This window comes from Coregonus clupeaformis, chromosome 17, assembly GCF_020615455.1.
Source record: "Coregonus clupeaformis isolate EN_2021a chromosome 17, ASM2061545v1, whole genome shotgun sequence".
Taxonomy (NCBI): Eukaryota; Metazoa; Chordata; class Actinopteri; order Salmoniformes; family Salmonidae; genus Coregonus; species Coregonus clupeaformis.
The window spans coordinates 52,417,094-52,423,653 of NC_059208.1; positions in this window are offsets into that span (position 1 = coordinate 52,417,094).

A 6,560-nucleotide genomic window follows, 5' to 3' on the forward strand; every position below is an offset into this window, starting at 1 on the left:
CATGACCAGACATGTCAACAGTCACACTACTACCACACTAATGATGCCCTAATGCTATCTGTACCTCTCACAGTCACACTACTACCACACTAATGATGCCCTAATGCTATCTGTACCTCTCACAGTCACACTACTACCACACTAATGATGCCCTAATGCTATCTGTACCTCTCACAGTCACACTACTACCACACTAATGATGCCCTAATGCTATCTGTACCTCTCACAGTCACACTACTACCACACTAATGATGCCCTAATGCTATCTGTACCTCTCACAGTCACACTACTACCACACTAATGATGCCCTAATGCTATCTGTACCTCTCACAGTCACACTACTACCACACTAATGATGCCCTAATGCTATCTGTACCTCTCACAGTCACTTGGACTATTTTTATTTGCACTGCACATTAAAGTAAAATGTACTTAGTTTAATATATACTGAACAAAAATATAAATGCAACATGCAACAATTTCAGTTCATATAAGGAAATCTGTCAATTTTAAATCAATTCATTAGGCCCTAATCTATGGATTTCACATGACTGGGCAGAGGCGCAGCATGGCTGGGCCTGGGAGGGCATAGGCCCACCCACTTGGGAGCCAGGCCCACCCACTGTGGAGCCAGGCCCAGCCAATCAGAACAATTATTTCCCCATAAAAGGGCTTTATTACAGACAGAAATACTCCTCAGTTTCATCAGCTGTCCGGGTGGCTGGTCTCAGAAGATCCCGCAGGTGAAGAAGCCGGATGTGGAGGTCTTGGGTTGGCATGGTTACACGTGGTCTGTGGTTGTGAGGCCAGTTGGACGTACTGTCAAATTCTCTGAAACGACATTGGTAGAGAAATTAACATTACATTATCTGTCAACAGCTCTGATGGACATTCCTGCAGTAAGCATGCCAATTGCACACTCCCTCAAAACTTGAGAAATCTGTGGCACTGTGTTGTGTGACAAAACTGCACATTTTAGAATGACCTTTTATTGTCCCCAGCACAAGGTGCACCTGTGTAATGATCATGCTGTTTAATCAGCTTCTTGATATGCCACACCTGTCAGGTGGATCGATTATCTTGGCAAAGAAGAAATGCTCACTAACGTGAATGTAAACAAATTTGTGCACAAAATGTGAGAAATAAGCTTTTTGTGCGTATGGAACATTTCTCGGATCTTTTATTTCAGCTCATGAAACATGGGACCAACACTTTACATGTTGAGTTTATATTTTTGTTCAGTATAGTTTGGAAAGGAGCAAAAGTAGGCTATAAAGACTATTCTCACATCAGACACCCCAAGGACACACATTCTTTATAATACAACTTTTTATATCCCCTTAGGGCAACGAGGGCCTACTTCATGTTCAACTTCAACAGAGAGGAAAATAATTAATGCAATATCTATGCAGACTCTCAGATCAGAAATAGCCCCATATGTTTTAATTTGATGTAACTAACCACAATTGTAATAATAATAAGAATTTGGTGGGTGCTTATATTTGTCCTATTTCACACGTGTATTAATATTCAAACTAGCAACCTTTTGGATACTGGCTCAATGCTCTATCCGCTAGGCTATCTGCCACCATAGGTTTGACAATTATAAGTTCCTGCCCATATCCTGGCTATCTCTTGATGACATTCGTGGCCTTTCTCCACCCTGACAATATTTGCTGGTTTATTCATTGTGTTCATATATTGTTGATTCATACGTTTATACCTTAATTCAGTCAGAACTCAAATGAGAAAACAGTTCTTATTGCAACCAAGCAGATATCATTTACGAAAGCAAATGCCCTCTCTACCATTAGATATAGCACCTCCCCTCAGATATGTGTGCTATCCTTGATAAACCCAGGCAGTGCTAACAATAAAGCCAATGTGTGGATCATGCACTGTAATGACGCTAACAGTCTTAATACAGTAAAACATTAACTGGAGGGAGACAGTATGAGTGTTGGGGCCCTAATCTAGCCACTGATGTAGCCTAGTCTGCCTCAAAATGCCCGATTCTGTGTTCTTTTTTTTTTCAATGGACCTCCTCCACTGGCCTCCCCTCTCCTCCCTGAGCAGTGCTGGATTTGTTTCTGTCATGCCTGGAATATCCAGACAACCCAAACTCAACTCTCTCTCTCCCTGAGTGAAAGGGGAGATCAGAGAGGTGAAGGGTGAGTGGTACTGGGATGAAATGTGTTTTAAAGATGGCTGCACGCCATTCCCAGGACAACAAGGAGAATTCCCTCATTCTATTCTTCTAGCTGTCGGACATTTTGCTGAAACCTTTTTCTTCTTCTATTCAACTGTTGCCTCCAGCCCAGATGATGGTCAGGCTATCCAGCACTGCCTGTAGTCAGATTCCAGATGTTCTGTGTTCCTTTTTCCATAAGGGATGTCTCCTCTATTATCCACACTCTCTTATATGATAAACCCAGGCAGTGCTAACAAAATACTGGAGGAAAGGTGCGGATTATGATGATGATACTAGTATTGGGGCCCTAATCTAGCCACTGATGTAGCCTAGTCTGCCTCAAAATGGCCGATTCTCTGCTCTTCTTTTTCCATGGACCTCCTATACTGGCCTCCCCTCTCCTCCCTGAGCAGTGCCGGAAAACATTAGTCATCACTGGAATATCCAGACAACACAAACTCAACTCTCTCTCTGTCCCTGAGTGAAAGGAGAGGGGAAATCAGAGAGGTGAGGGGCAAGTGGTACTGGGATGAAATGTGTTTTAAAGATGGCTGCACGCCCAACTCACTGTTACAGCTGAACATGGCTCATGTTCTCTGACTGAGACGCTGGAAGTCTTAAACTACTTTGAGTCCAGACTGCATTCATGAATATGAAATGAAAGATGCTCCCTGCCTGCAAGACTCCAGTATCTTTTCATTATGACAGACAAAACAATGATAGCGCAGACTCTACTACAGTTGACAACAAACACAGGTCTTAAGTCTAAAAACATTACTCTTCATTAGAGTAGTATTTAGAACAAGAGTTATTTTGAGATCTACAGATCTGCTATCTTTAATTTGACCAGTTTCTGTAGCAGGAAAATAACCCTGCAGCAACAGGACATGTGAGTTGTTATGTGGATTATATTTAAAGGACATTTTGTAGGGGTGATCCATTTTTCTTTAGGGCAAAATAAGTCTGACATTTTAAAGTAGATATTACAAACTGTAGAAGCCGTTTTAAAACTCGTACACAGTACAAGTTTGCATTTCCTGCGGTGCAGAAAAAGTATCTGCGACAACAGAGTGATCAAATTAAGACATTACATCTGTATGTGTGCCTGTGTTTTACTTATGTAAACATCAAGCATCAAAAACCAACAGTTGAATCAAGAAATGCACATACAGGCCTACATCAAGTCAAGTCACCATGTACACTGAACCAAAATATAAACGCAACATGCAGCAAATTTCAAAGATTTTACTGAGTTACAGTTCATATAAGTAAATCAGCCAATTGAAATATATATTCATTAGGCGCTAATCTATGGATTTCACATGACTGGGAATACAGATATGCATCTGTTGAGAGAGTAGACAGTAGAGTAGTGTATTACTTTTTTAATCCCAATTTGGGAAATTGTTTTATCACAGCATGCATCATCAATGACTTACAATGACAGAACACGCAACAATGACCAACACATGATCAAAAATAAAATAAAAAACCTGTTAAGACAACCATAGTATCCCTGAAAGAATAGTCTGATTCAAGTGCTGTTGGTCACAGATACCCCCCCCAAAAAAAGGTAGGGGTGTGGATCAGAAAACCAGTCAGTATCTGGTGTGACCACCATTTGCCTCTTGCAGCGCGACACCTCTCCTTTGCATAGAGTTAATCAGGCTGTTGATTGTGGCCTGTGACATGTTGTCCCACTCCTCTTCAATGGCTGTACGAAGTTGCTGGATATTGGCGGGAAATGGAACACGCTGTCGTACACGTCGATCAAGAGCATCCCAAACATGCTCAATGTGTAATGTGAGTTTGCAGGCCATGGAAGCACTGGAACATTTTCAGCTTCCAGGAATTGTGTTCAGATCCTTGCGACATGGGGCCGTGCATTATCATGCTGAAACATGAGGTGATGGCGGCGGATGAATGGCACGACAATGGGCCTCAGGATCTCGTAACGGTATCTCTGTGCATTCAAATTGCCATCGATAAAATGCAATTGTGTTCGTTGTCCGTAGTTTATGCCTGCCCATACCATAACCCCACCGCCACCATGGGGCACTCTGTTTACAACGTTGACATCAGCAAACCGCTCGCCCACACACCGCCATATACGCTGTCTGCCATCTGCCCGGTACAGTTGAAACCGGGATTCATCCTTGAAGATCACACTTCTCCAGCGTGCCAGTGGCCATCGAAGGTGAGCATTTGCCCACTGATGTCGGTTACGACGCTGAACTGCAGTCATGTCAAGAGCCTGGTGAGAACGACAAGCACGCAGATGAGCTTCCCTGAGACGGTTTCTGACAATTTGTGCAGAAATTCTATGGTTGTGCAAACCCACAGTTTTATCAGCTGTCCGGGTGGCTTGTCAGAGACCATCCTGCAGGTGAAGAAACCGGATGTGAAGGTCCTGGGCTGGCATGATTACACATGGTCTGCGGTTGTGAGGCCGGTTGGACGTACTGCCAAATTCCCTAAAACGACGTTGGAGGAGGCTAATGGTAGAGAAATGAACATTCAACTATCTGGCAACAGCTCTGGTGGACATTCCTGCAGTCAGCATGCCAATTGCACGCTCCCTCAAAACTTGAGACATCTGTGGCATTGTGTTGTGACAAAACTGCACATTTTGGTGTGGCCTTTTAATGTCCCCAGCACAATAATAATATAATAATAATAATAATAATAAGCCATTTAGCAGACGCTTTTATCCAAAGCGACTTACAGTCATGCGTGCATACATTTTTGTGTATTGGTGGTCCCGGGGATCGAACCCACTACCTTGGCGTTACAAGCGCCGTGCTCTACCAGCTGAGCTACAGAGGACCACAAGGTGCACCTGTGTAATGATCATGCTGTTTAATCAGCTTCTTGATATGCCACACCTGTCAGGTGGATGGATTATCTTGGCAAAGGAGAAAAATGCTCACTAACAGGGATGTAAACAAATTTGTGCAGAACATTTGAGAGAAACATTTCTGGATTATTTTATTTCAGCTCATGAAAACATGGGACCAACACTTTACATGTTGCGCTTATATTTTTGTTCAGTATATTTAGGTGGTACAGTAATGCATCTTCAACATTGACTTTCACACTGGCACTATACCCTATATAATACCAACAGTGAGTCAGTGTCTAGATAGTTGTTTAGATTACATTTGCAGAAGTCTTTCTCAGAGCTCCAAAAAGGGTTCTCCTATGGGGACAGCCGAAGAACCCTTTTGGAAGTCTTTTTTCTAACAGTATAGTGGTTGTTTGGTCCAGCGTAAACCCCTGGAACTTGAGGTTTCCTAAGGGTCAAAGAGTTTATCATTAGGACCTGTCACACAGTTGAAGATCTCCCCATGGGGATTCCCAATGTTTCCCTTCACACGCTAATGCAACAGTCAGTCTTGTCATTAGAATCAAGTCTGCCCAGTCCATGTTAGAGGATTATGTGTTGATTTGTCTGTCATAAGAAAACTAAACATCATGGTTTACAATGGGCTCCCTGATGTGTGGTACATGATGGTCACTCACAAATGGGAATGAAATGCCCACAGAATAAATTGAGATTTTGCCCTTTCATTTGAATGCGTGCAAACTCCAGTCCTTGAGGGCTAGACCCCTTGTAGCACTTAATTTATCACTTAATGTAATTGACTAGCTTAAAAGAGTTCCAGTCTAAACTCCACATTCTCTCCTACTGAAAGTCCTTCTCAGGACAAGAAGGAGAGTTCCCTCATTATTTTCTTCTAGCCGTCTGCTATTTTGCTGAAACCTTTTTCTCCTTCTTTTCCACTGTTGCCTGGAGCCTCTGTCTCTGTGTCAGGCTAGCCAGTGTTCTGTGTTTGATTGGCTAGCGTTGGTCTCTCGTCTTGCTGGCCCCTATCACGGCGTCTCATATTTCCCCCAAGTTTAGATAGCTGGCTAGACTAATTTACTAATCTTGAAATTGTTAGATGACATAGCTAATTGAGTGACTGTCAGTGAATGCCATTCAAAAAGAGAAACTGCTGATTCACAACAACATTTCTAAATTGCACCTTGTGTATCCTACTATTCTAAATTTCAACAGTAAGTTGAGACCCAGACTGAGTTTAACCCCAAATATTCTGTTTTGTTTTGGGTCGGGGGGCGGGTGGGCCTATGATGTGTTAATCCGGCCCTGCAGCCAGTTGAAACAGGAAATCAACAAGAGAAATGGCTTAAGACATGACTTCCATCAGTTTTAGTGAATGTAATATACAATATAACAAATTGTAGTTGAGGTACATTCCATTTGATTCATAAAAAGGTTTTGAATACATCAACGGAATTATAGATACAGTGCCTTCAGAAAGAATTCACACACCTTGACTTTTTCCACATTTTGTTGTGTTACAGC